At 45.8% G+C, this 12580-nt stretch overlaps 1 long non-coding RNA gene across 1 annotated transcript; it reads left to right on the forward strand.

The window, feature by feature from the left end:
* Positions 1 to 381: 381 nt before the first annotated feature.
* LOC309446926 lies at positions 382 to 4783 on the forward strand. The gene is made up of 3 exons (XR_014185531.1): positions 382 to 460; positions 1755 to 1942; positions 4296 to 4783. It is a non-coding gene; the product is annotated as an uncharacterized lncRNA (long non-coding RNA).
* The last annotated feature ends 7797 nt before the right edge of the window (positions 4784 to 12580 follow it).

Genomic DNA, 12580 nt, shown 5'->3' on the forward strand with positions numbered 1-12580 from the left:
TCAAGGCCAAAAATAAATGCTAGTGAAGGGATAAACAGACGTGAAAAGAAGGCCGGGACACTTGGGAGACAAGACTGCTTTGTGTTTCTCAATGCAAAGAGCCTGTTCACAAGGAGGTTGCTGTTTTAGATAAACATGAGTCTCGTGACACTGTCAAGGTCAGTAGGTGCCCAGCGGAGCAGCGGCCATTCGAGACGGACATGCTTTGGGAGAGGAGCAGAGTTTTCTCGACTCCAAAGTATTTTCAACTGTATTAATGGACAGGAGAAGAAAGGAGAGAAATTTACTTTACTCTGGTGTTTCTTCTCTTTCTACAGGGTTTGAACATGCAGCAGGTTGCCAGTGGACAATGGCTTCCATCTTCTTTGGATGGCAACATGGCCTTAGTGCTGTGGTGGTGTCACTCAGGCCGTTTTGGGAAGCGAGGGCAGCGCTGCCGTGTCTGTGGCTGAGCGAGCAGGTAACGCAAGGCCGCGTGTCACCGCGATCCCAGAGCGGTTCTCAAGGGAGCGGGAAAAGCCGTGAGTGGGTAGATGCCCACTGCTAAGGTTCAGATCCCACTTTCAGTGCAGATTCTGTATGTGACTGTAAGATGTGGATTTTTAAAGGGGCTTAAGGGCCATTTTTCCAAAGTGTTTTGAGGGAAGGGCTCCTCTTGTCTAATGTTGGCCTTGTACAGCCAGTCCCAGCGAGGCCTTTGCTGCCGGTCTTGGCTGTGTCTGGGGCAGGTCAGTCTGGATGGGCTTTGCTTTCAAGAATTAGACAGAATTCAAAGGAAATTGCTTGGCACAGACACCTAGTTTTCAAGTGAGAAAGGTTTGACTGCTGGAGGGATCTTGGTGGGGTTAGGAAGCTTTGTACTTCACCTTAGGTGCTTACGTAATTCCTCATACAATGCAGTATCTTCTGAAATGTGATCTTTAGACTCTTTATTGTCTCCGTTGTGCGTAAAATGAAAATGCTAGTTAATACTGAGAAGTGTTCTGGGGATACAGTGTCTCACACACGCGAAAGGCAACTGCAGTTCTTGTAGTCTCTAAAGCACCAGGCTGTGAGTCATCCAGCCTCTGAAGGCTCTGCTTAAGAAGTAGGAGCATTTCAATGTACCTCATTAGGGCTGAATCTCCAGCACTGTCTGTAGTCACACACCAAATGTATTCATCTCAAAAAGGGCAAATGTTGAGAAATTAAGGGAACTAATTAGTGGAATCAGCTGTGCTGAAGAGCTGAGGAGTTGAATGTGATGGAAACTGGATTCCAAAACGAGTTGGAACATGCAGGAGGACAAACCCTGAAGGGAAACACTCCAAAACCAGTGGGATAAATGACCAGCCCCAAACACATATGGGGAGTTAACGGGGAGCAGGCAAGGAATGGGCAAATCTGATCAGCACGAGGGTGTTCGGTTCACATGCAGCCAGGGACTGAAGTCGGGTGTCTGGAGGGGATCCTCCAGTGGCCACCCGTCTACATATGGCCTAACAGTGAATTAAACACACGTTGCCTACATTTTCAGATCGTGTTGAACAGCAGGGCAAAGACAGGATTTCCAGTAGGAACATAAATAAGGAATGAAAATTATCACATATAAGATGGAAAGAAAAGCTTAAAGAATTCGGTGTGCTCAGATCAAGGTGCACTGGCAGATTTCCATCCCAGGATTTGGAAAGAACTGGCACATTAAAGGAGCTCAGCTTAACCTCATATTTCTCTTTGATGACTGATTTTTTTTTTTCTACACAAATGAAATACAGGTGATTTACTCTATCCAGACTTGACTCAAGAATCTGATATTATACCACATGGGAAATTACTCGTCGAAGTTGAGAAGATGGGGATTAGTGCAGACGGCAAATGCAGAACTGCTAAAGCAAATGACAAGGAGCTCTGTGGAAAGGAGAAAGGCGGGACAGAGGCGGTTAATACGTGGAACTCCTCAAAGGTCAGTCTTGAGCCCAGTCTTACTTGTTTCGTTAATGACTCTGGCACAGCAGTAGGAATGTAGTAAAAAAATCTGCTGAGGACACAGGCTTTGTTAATACAGAGGAGGATCAGAACATCCATCAGCAAGAAGTGACAGAATTTGAAATAGAATAGACAAAGTATAAAGACATGCAGTTAGAAATTAATAACTAGAATATCACATTACTCACTTGAGAATGACAAAAGCAGGGTGGTGGAAAAAAACCATAGTGAATTAGTTGCTCCGAGGGATAACTGTGAGCCACCGATCTGATATGGAAAGGCAAACACAATCCTAGAAGATACAGGTTCACTCATGTTCAAGGAAGATTAGCAGGTACAGAGAAGGGCACTGGGGATGATCAGAGGGTTTAGAACAAGAGGAGACTAGAAGAGCTTCATTTGTTTAGTTTCTCAAAACAAAGACTAGAGGAGATAGGATTGTTTTCAGTAAATACATCTGATAGGTAAAGATCAGAGAAAAAAGAGAATTGTTTAAACTAAATTATGATGCTGGCACAAGAACAAATGGTATTAAGGCTGGAAATTTAAAATGAAGTGCTGGAATAGCCTGCCAAAAAGTGTGATATGATGTAATTGACTGTAATAGTAGGAGACTGGGTCAGCAATTCAGAGCCTTGTGTTCCTAGAGAACTTCTTTATGGGTGGGGAGTCACCCACAGTGATGGTCACACACAGGAAACTGAAAGGGACCAGCACCACACGTGTTCCCAGAGATGGAGGCTGGAAATGGGGGGAAAAAAAAGGAGGCTGACACAGAAACTTTTATTTCAACAGCTAAACTGAGGTCCCTCCCTCCTCCTCCCCTTATGGGAACTGGCAAACTCAGCTCTTTAATGGTACAAGCTCATCTCAGCCTTGCCTATAAATAGATAAATGAGATTCCTCCTGTCCCAGTGAGTAATTCTGACATCCTCCCGTTGCTTCGCAGAGAGCTGAGTCACAGGCGCTCCGCACTCCAGTCCCTGCGTTACTTACATGGTCTCAAAGGAAATTTTAACACATCCAATGAATCATCAGGGATTGGATCATGTTTAAAGTTGTTCCATTGGCATTTCCCTTCTATTGTAGCAAGTCTGCCAACACCTAAAACTTTAGCTAATCTGGACTCAAAATGCACTGAGGAAATAGCATGTTGACATACATAGCTACTAATAAAAATAATAAAAAAGGTCCTTTTAAACCTGGATCAATAAACAAGTGACAGTGGATTCCTTTAGCATGCTGGACCTGCTAATTTTGTCAGACTGCGTCCTTGTTTTGTAGCTGCTTATTTAAAGGAACTCAAAAGTTTGAAATGTTTTAATATTCAGTCATTAGGCCCCTAATTTAATCTCCTGCAGGTTTCCTGCCAAAATATTCTTTGCACTGAGCTGAAGCTTGCAGCCCCATGCTCATTCTCTCACAGACACACATTCCGGCTCTTACCCATGATAAAAATAAAATGCCTGCAAAGCAGAGACAAAACCAGAGCAGTGTTAAGTACAGAACACAGGGCAGTAAAATGCTGCTGTACGAGGCGCTGAGCTCCAGCCCGAAGCAATATCTCCTGGTGGGGCATTTTCACTTGTTACCTTCCCTTCTCCCAGACTGTACAGTGTGGTCTCATCAGCCGAGAAGAAATGCAGCATTTGAAATGAGAGCGTGTCTCTCTGTGTTGCTCAGAAAGCATCTGCAAGAGTGGAAAATTTGGGAGCTGTGAAGCATATATAAAAATATTTCTCTTTTGGTTTTTCTAGCTTGCCTTTTGTATCTTAGAACTGGTTGGGGCATTTCACTCGTTATTACCAGACTCAGATTCAATGAGCGAGAAATGCTAACATTTGCTCTTAGACCTAAAACCTGGCTTGTTCTTTTGATAACTGTAGGAAATCTGTGTCCTGTTTAAATACCATTTTTCTAGTACCTTTTCAGGAAGCAATTCTCTGCCTGTGCATAGATTGTTAACAAGCGTTTGTTCAACACATTCCAGCACGAGCTGCAGTTGCGCCATGAGATACGGTGTCTTCTGCTCCGCGGCTCGCTGGGTTATTTATCAGCCCGGCGCAGCCTTGGCTGCCAGTTTTCTGCCAGCTGTTAACTGTAGTGGGAAAAAAAATCAGTTCTGGCTCTGCCACTGGAGTTGGATATAATTCAGCTACCTGTTGACAAATGATGATTTGTTTAACAGCAGAAACTATAATATTTTTATAGCTGACAGTTTTCACCCTCCTCTACAGCTGGATTTTTCCTGAGGAATTCCCAGAAGTTCCTCACTTGTGTCCTTTTCAAGTTTTCATATAGTAATGCCCTGTACTGTTGTCTCTGTGCAGGAAAAGCCATCCCTAATGGGCAAATCCGTGGTGTCAGCACAATGCAGGAACAGGGCGGCTGCATTAATTGGTGCCACTCAGCTCCATGCTTGGAAAACCCCACCGGCCCGTCAGGCCATGGAGATGCTGAAGGACACGTCAAAGGCCTGAAAAACAAGCCAGCGTTTCTGTAACGTATTAATCACCCATGCGGGGCCGGGTGTGGGAATGGGGAGAGGGTGCGCTCTCTCTCTCATCACGCACATGTTTTCTATCTAAGCTTTGTTTCCGCTGGATCTTCCCCTCTAACGCATCCTTCTTTAGCACCTTGTACTCATTTATTGCCAGGCTGTTTAGCAGCACAAATCAATTAAGTCCTGCAGAAACCCACTGAGACAGAGTGTGGTTCCTTTCTCTGGTTCAGCTGCGGTGGGAGGTGTGCAGAGTTTAAGCCTGGACTTGTTGCTGCCCATCCAACCGCAGCACCAGGCTTAGCGTGCAAGAGTGAGCGCTCACCATTAATCATTAGTGTGCCATGGTCCGTGGCTATTTTAATCACTGCTGAAATACACATGCAGTTCCCGATCCTAAAAATGGTATTTGACTCCAATGCACATGATTTCCTTTGGCTTCCTTTCCCCACTTAAAAGCAAGCCAGAACTGCTGGGATCCATACATTGCTTCTCGGCTGTCATGGAGCAAAAAAGTTGGCACTACCTGTAGCATAAGATCTGTGCTGCCAGACATAAATATCAGAATATATTGTAATGGGCTACTGTGGTATGGATGTGGGGTGGCTGTTGTGACCACAGGCTGGTGGCCGAAACCTGGCCCATGTCATGGAGCACTGGAAATGCCATTGGCCCCACTGTCGCATTAGTCCTTTATTATGTAATGATTAAAAACGGCTCTTGTATATGTTGGCACTAATTAGGGGATGTCAGTTGGTGCCAGTGGATGAAGGAGAAGTGTGTTTGTGAACTGCAGGCTGTAGAAAACAGTAAGACTTTTTTTTTTAATTTTTCCTTTAAAAAATGCTGAACAAAAGTCACAGGAAATTTAGTGGGAAAACAAAATGCTCATGCACAGATTGAGGAGCGCAGTCAGCCGGGTACACTAGTCATCCAGGATCCCTTCAGCATTTATCACATTGCGTCAGGTTATGGGAACCATGACAAATAGTCAAGACAGCTATGGACAGTTATAATGTGGGATTTAACTCATTGCACCTGACACCGTTTTTTTCTTATATCTTTATTTCCCCCCCTTTATTTTTAAAGCTGCACATAAAGCAGCATCAGGCTCAGTAACGAGAGGCCTTTCTGTCTGCTGGGCTTCCAGATTAGGAAACCAAATCCTGCTACAATGACATAACGAAGTTTTCAACCTTGCTGTTGCAAAGACAGGTGCGCACACACGTCACACTGTCCTCAGCAGCTGATGCATTTGTGTGCTTGAGACTCAGGGAAGCCTGTTCACTTTACTATGGTTTAGTTTGGTTTTGCTATCAGAGAGTACCAAATATCAACCTTTGAACCCCAGGAAATTCAAAGTGGGCACCAGAACAGGGTCCAGCTCTTGCCAGGGCCAGTTCTGCTAAAGCTAGAGGCTCCTTGGATTTCTTCAGTATTGCTGAAAAAGAAATGTTTAAACTATGACCAAAAATTGCCTAAATAACCATATTTCCTCTGTAAAGCAGCTGTTTATCAGGAACTACAGCAAAGTGCCAAAGGGCTTCAGTAGATGGAAGCAGATTTGCCTGTAAAATATATTTCCTGCACTAGTTTTATTCCATTTATGTGGCTGACATACAATTTCTGTTTCAATGTACCACGTTAAGCTATTCTGGACGGGAGTTGTGCACTAAAAGCAGCTGCTGATATTACAGGGCAGTTCAGAAAGTGTCCCCTGCAGCCTGGAACGCTGGTGCTTGAAAGACGGTAATAGAATTGCTTGTACTTGAAGAGCAATTTGGTTTTTTTTCTTTTCCCTGTTGGGATCTCACCCTGCAACCTTTGCTGCCTTGCGTCTATTCTTTGTGGGCTGTTGTAACACTCTCACCAATTGAGATGCTCTGTGTATGAATGGTGGGTCAAGTTTAGTTCATCTGCTGTTATCCATTTTTCAGGGAAAGAAGTGTGTTCGTGCAAGTACCAGGGTGTTTTATTTCAGGAGGGTCTATTTTAATGGCCATATTACTTAGCATAGACTAGAGAAGGCAACATCACTCTGGCGCAAAGCTTAAATGTGTTAGAAGCTGATGGCATCACCTGAGACGGGAACTTGCAGTTTGCTGTAAGGTACAAGACCCAAGGTTATGAAGCACTGGACCAGCCTGTCAGACATTTATGTATGCAGAGTTCCTATAGAACACAAGAAAATGATCCATCGGGGCACTGGCTTTAGAATGCATTGCAGGAGTTGCTCTGTGCACAGCCTTTGTTAGAGGATTCAGACTCGTCCCTCTGACTTTAAAATCCATGAGTGGATTCTCTTGATAGTGGCAGAGCGGAGGTAGGAAGAAGCTGGGGAGGCTTATTCCAGTATTTCAGAGCAGAAATGTGTTTATTTAAACATATAAATATTCTTATTTTGAGTAAGGTGGAGATACTAAAGATAAAAATTGTAACATAGAAACACATCCAAAAAAAGTTAAAACCCCTCATTTCAGATCTCCCTGTTTTCAGCACAAAGAATATTCCACTGCCGTAGGTGGTTGCTCTGCAGCCTGTTAGCGGTTGAGGCGATTCTGTCCAGTTGGTTTTGTAGGTAACAGAATAAACTGATTCCATCCACACATCTTGCCAAGGAAACATTCCAGCCCTTCCATCTTATTTCAGTATCAGATGAAGACACAAGAGTTGTGAGATGAAGAAATCCTTGTGGAGCAGAGGGTCTGGGACTTCCTATGGTGAGGCCATCTCAGAAATCAAAGGTGACAAAGCAAGAAGTCCTGAACCAAACAGTTCCAAAGCAGCACATTCCTGGAGTCAGCCTGCAGGGAAGGATGCGCCCGGGACGGTCCTGTGGGGCCTTGAGCAGCACAAGCTCCTTTGTTCCCAGATGGCTGAACAGCACCCGTCTGGCACTGAGGGTAAGTTCTTGTGCCCATTGTCTCATCTTATCTAGTCACACAGTCGCTGGGACACGGATTGTCCTTTCGGGCTTGCTGACACAGAGCAGTTGACTATTCTGCAATAGCTACAGCAGGATAACTTCATGTGAACACACTCATTCCACAGCAGCTGGTACAGCTCCCGATTCATACCATACCTTAACTGGAGCAGCGTCAGGGTGTCAGTGTGCCTTACAGTGTTACGCGGGACCTGGACTCAGTTTGGGCTTCTAGTCACTTCTCATTTACAAAGAATTCAGCTTTAAGAAAAGCAGCTGAAATGCTCCTGAGAATAACAAATAACAAATTAGTAAATCTTGCTCCAGAGCCATATAATCCAATTAAAAATAGATAAGTGACATGTAAAGGCAAGTCTACCTAGATGGCATGCTAAAGAAACAAAAAAAAGCACATGCATTTCTAATCTGTTGGCACAGCCATATAAAGCAGAATTAATTGATAATCATATCAGTGAATTGATAAGCATTATAAAAGCCTTAAACAAAGCCTTTTCAAAAAGATGATGAGTAATCCAACCAGACAGTGCCAAAAGGGACTGTAGCTGTCGTGGGACCAGATTAATTGGTCTATCCATACCCCTAGGCAGAGTTACTAAAGGGTAAATGCTTTGAACACTGGTGCAGCGTTCAATGAAAATAAAAACTTTTACTCAACATATAGAAGCTCTTAGAAATGCAGATGAAGTTAGAAAGCATTAAAATGACAAATAATTTAATATTATTGTTCTGCTTCTCTGCATGCAGTTACTGCATCCTGATCTGATCTGAGAAAATGAGACAACTAATGCTCAGAGAAAGGTGCTGAGGATGAGCAGAGACCTGCAACGGCCTCGAGCGGTTCAGCAGAAGAGCAGGAAAGCAGGGAGCTGGGGAGGTGAGTGGTTGGGGCTCTATCTCTGGGTTGGGTGTGAGCACCTCTGCTTGCCTTTCACTCTGGGGGGGGGGAAATTGCAAGACAGACAGGACAGGGAGAGAAAACACTTGGTTTGTTTCATTTCCCCACTTTGGGCTTCATACCAAGCACACTCTCCACACCACATGTGTTTTCTGCTCCGGTCGAACAGAAATGCTCTCCCCAGCCTGAAGCATTGCTCCGATTCACAAACAAGCCGTGTGAGCACTTTCCTTCCAGGCCTCCCCGCGCCGGAGGTCACAGTTGACCATTGCAAGAACAATAAGGATTTTTAGGGGCATTATGACTGGGTTAGCAAAACACAGCTGCCCCTGAAAGTCCCTCATTTTTCTTGCTGCCGCTCAGTCCGTCCCTAGGAGGGCAGAGGTCTGACAAGGTCCTTTCTCTCCAACACGGCTGTGCCATCTCATGCTGGCACACACAGCTTTGCTGATGTCCCCAGGAGCCCCCCAGCTGTGACACAGCCAGCAGAAGGTGTGGAACTGGTGTCATCCCCGCAGGCTCCCTCCTGAGCAAACATCACGCTGCATTTAGTGTAAGGCAGATTGGTCTGTCTGTCACTCAGCAGAAATGCCATCAAGCAAAGCCGGCACAGCTGGCTGCAAGCAGCCCTCAGATACCCCAGACTGCTGGGGCAGAAGGTAATAACAGCTCGTCCTGCAGACACCCACGGTGCTGGCAATCCGTGAGCACTGGCGCGGTGTCCAGGAGCAGGGGAGACGCCAGGGCCGAGCAGCTCACTGCACGGACACCGCTGCACATCCTGCACTCGTACAGCGTGACCCGCGATCCCCAGGCTGCCCAGCTGCAGCACCCACCTGCCTAACTGCAAAAGCAGTTGCTGTTTATTTATTAATACCTGGGATTTTAATTAGGGAATTACTACTGATTTCTCAACAACTTCCTGCTTAAGTAAATATCAGAAAAAGATCTATAGGTTCCCTACTGAAAATGTACCAAATAGTTGGCTGGGAAATTTCAACTCTCACTCACAAGTCCTCCTGGAAAGCCCAGCCCAGCTCGGCATACCCTTAGGGCAATGAGCAACATTTTCCTTTTAATTCATCAGTAATTTGAATTTTGATGGAGGTGGATTCAACAGAAACTATAGGCAGATTCCCACAATTCTGCTCTGTTGTTTCTCCATGAACTACAGGGTGCTAGGATGTATCCATCCCCATGGCGGGCTTGCAAGCATCCCTGCAAGCCGCAGCCAAGAGGGATTTTATGACAGGCTTCCACCATGTTTGTGGAAGAGCAGGGAACCCCTGAAGACTCTCAGGGCTTTTTTTTTCTTGCAGCAAAGACATCATGTCCCTCAGGAGAGAACCCTTTACCCCATTCCCAATTACAATCTAGGAAGAACCTGTCTCTGCAAACCTGCAAGGTGCGCAGCCACCTCCCAGAGCACAGAGCCCCCGCCTGCCCCGGCCCAGGCACGCACCGGCCTCAACTGCTCCAAAACAAAGAGGCCGAGTTGCCACATTGAGCCGCACACAGCAGCATCTTGTTTGGAGTTGCTGCAGTTCAAACATGCCATCTCCAGGGACACGCACGCATGCAATGGAAACGCCGAGGCTTGGGGCAGTCACAGAGATCCCAGCCACGTGCAACACAAGATGAATATCCTTGCCCGTCCTAACAGAAGGTGACGGTCTGCAGTAGCAGGCAACCTGGCATCCGAAAAACACCCAAGAGTCTCTTATTACTGTGCAAAGCCACACCTTACTTTCATTTAGAATTTCTTCTACGGCTTGCAAGTCAAATGAAAGCAAACCCTGTGTCCTGATTTGGTAATAAAACATGAGCCGTGATTCCGATCCAAATATTATTTGCATCTTTGAGAAAATTACAACAGCAGTATAATAATAATAATAAAAAAGCAGCAGCCCTCTGAATGCTAATGACGTTGGTGTCCTAAATGAAGCATAAAAGCCAGAGCCTGCAAGAAGCAAAACATGAGTCAGAGCATCAGCAGTCCCACACTGAAAGCAGCACTCATGGCTGCTTCATTCATTTAAGGAATCAATTCCTTTGTAATGAGCATCAAGTAGTTTTAGGACTCAAATTAAAATGAGATGCATGCTGTTATTATTTTCAAAACTTCTTTCTTTTTTTCTTGGATTGACAATAAACGACTCCTCTGTAGTTGGAAGGAGCCCCAGGCAAGGACCAGGTCCCTGCGGCACTTGCCGTTGTACGGACACGGAAGAAAATCCAGTGAGGGAGACCACAACCTCCCCGGCACCAGCACACAGAGCACACCCAGGTACAGAAAAGCAGGTAATCAGAATCGTTGCAGATTTCAGCCTGGGTAGGCTATCTCACCCCTGATTTTATTTTACTCGCATCGGGTTGCTGGCAGATTCCAGCGAGGACGGATGTGCACTGCTGTGGGGAACGCCTTCCCAGAGCCTTTACGTGTTCCTTCTCAGGCTGCAAAGCCAGCGGGAGGCTGCGTGTGCTCGCTGAGGAGAATCCTGCCCAGGCCGCTCGCAGCTCCTTGCCACCCCAGTTCCACTTCTAGGTGAGGCACCATCAGATCTTAATCATCAGAGCACAGATCTCTGGGTTACACTGATGTTATCAGGGTGATTTGGGACTGAAGTCTTTTTGGTGCATTGGATTTGAAACTCAGAAAACACCAGAACAGCACAAAAGCAAACCAAAGGTAAAAAATTATTGCAGTTTCTAGAATTCTTCCAGCTTTAGTCATCAAAAAGGATTGTTAGAAACAGACAAAGGGCTGTTTCCCTTATTTTTTGTAAGTGTGAATTTTGTCCTGACAGTTTCCTTTCAGAAACAAAAATTGAAAACAAATTGTCCTATACACAAAACAAAGGGACAGACCCTCAGCTGGAATGGACTGGTATTACCAAAGAACAACACCCACTCACAGGAGAGACTGTGACCCTTTTAACGGCTGCTGATCCTGCTCTGCCCAGACAAGAGCTTCAGCCTCTGGTTCTCGCATTGGCTCTAGGTAGCTCAAAAAAGTCAAAGGGGCTGCCTTCAGAGCAGCTGAAAACACAGCAGGGCCCCAAGGACTGCACACTTCCCAACCTGGAGCCAACTCCAGGTGCGTGAGCCAGCAAACACCACAGCAAGAAAATAAACGATACCAACATGGACCTGAAATTCATGAGCTGCTCTGGAGAAACGCTGGCAAAGCAGGCTTCCAGAAACCACTTACATGTGGGGTTTACTTTCTGAAAAGAGGCTTGTCTCAGATTTTTCTCTCAAAACCAAGACTAAGCTGATCATCATCTTGAAAATGACATGAGAAGTCCCCAGGAAAATATTAACTGTGCAGTGCAGAACAAATGCATGACTAACTGCGATCCAGCCCAGCCCCCATGAGAGGCTGTGACACAGCACTATTGCACCCGGCGTTTGGGAAGCACCATCAGCCATGAACAAGTTACTAAGAGCAGCAGTTATTGGCTTTGGGTCCTGTCAGCACACGGGATGACTCTCATCGGGCTGTCCTTTGTTCAGGCCCAAGCACGCTCCAGAAGTGCCCATGTTAGCCAGGTTCATTAGTCTCCCTCAACCACAAGACAATAAAGACATGCACACTAGGAAAACTCAGGCGGTGCCTCACTTCACCAAGGAACAGCCGACATCCCCATTGCCGCCGTCTCCAGCAGCAAGAGCTGTCCGGCCTCCGCATGGAGGGACCCAAAAGTGAACAAACTCCTGAGCACAAGTGGAAGAGCAACCATCCTCCAGGGTGACAAGGGTGGGTTTGGGCACGTGCATTTTACATTTCACTCCCTTTGCAATCCTCAGCTTGGGGCGTCACTTCTGCGCCCTCCCACCCCCAACATCAGCAGAGGAACTGGAAAGCCAGAGTTATTTTTAGGAGATAGTACATTTAGGCCCTGTTAATCTTGACTGGGTCCCTTTGAAAATGACATGGTTGGGTAATCAAACACATTACACAGACTTTCCATGGAGGCCGCTTTGAAAATGAGCCTCCACCATTCAGCAAAGTGGGAGCCAACAGTTCGAATAGTAGCGTTTGATGCTGCACTGACTTGCCTCATTGTGGTGACCTCACTAGTATTTTTATGCAAAGGCACGAAGAACAAAGAAATTAAAGCAGCTAACTGACGTTAAGTGTAAAAACTAAAACAATTAGTCATCAGAAAGCCTTCTAGAGGGTGCTGGAGTACACCCACCTTGCATGGCAAGAGACCCTTACCTGGCTCAGGGTGGCCAAGAAGAGGATGGCAGTGCTGCCCTGTCAAATCGA

The sequence above is a fragment of the Streptopelia decaocto genome, assembly GCF_964273445.1.
Source record: "Streptopelia decaocto genome assembly, chromosome: 16".
Classification (NCBI taxonomy): domain Eukaryota; kingdom Metazoa; phylum Chordata; class Aves; order Columbiformes; family Columbidae; genus Streptopelia; species Streptopelia decaocto.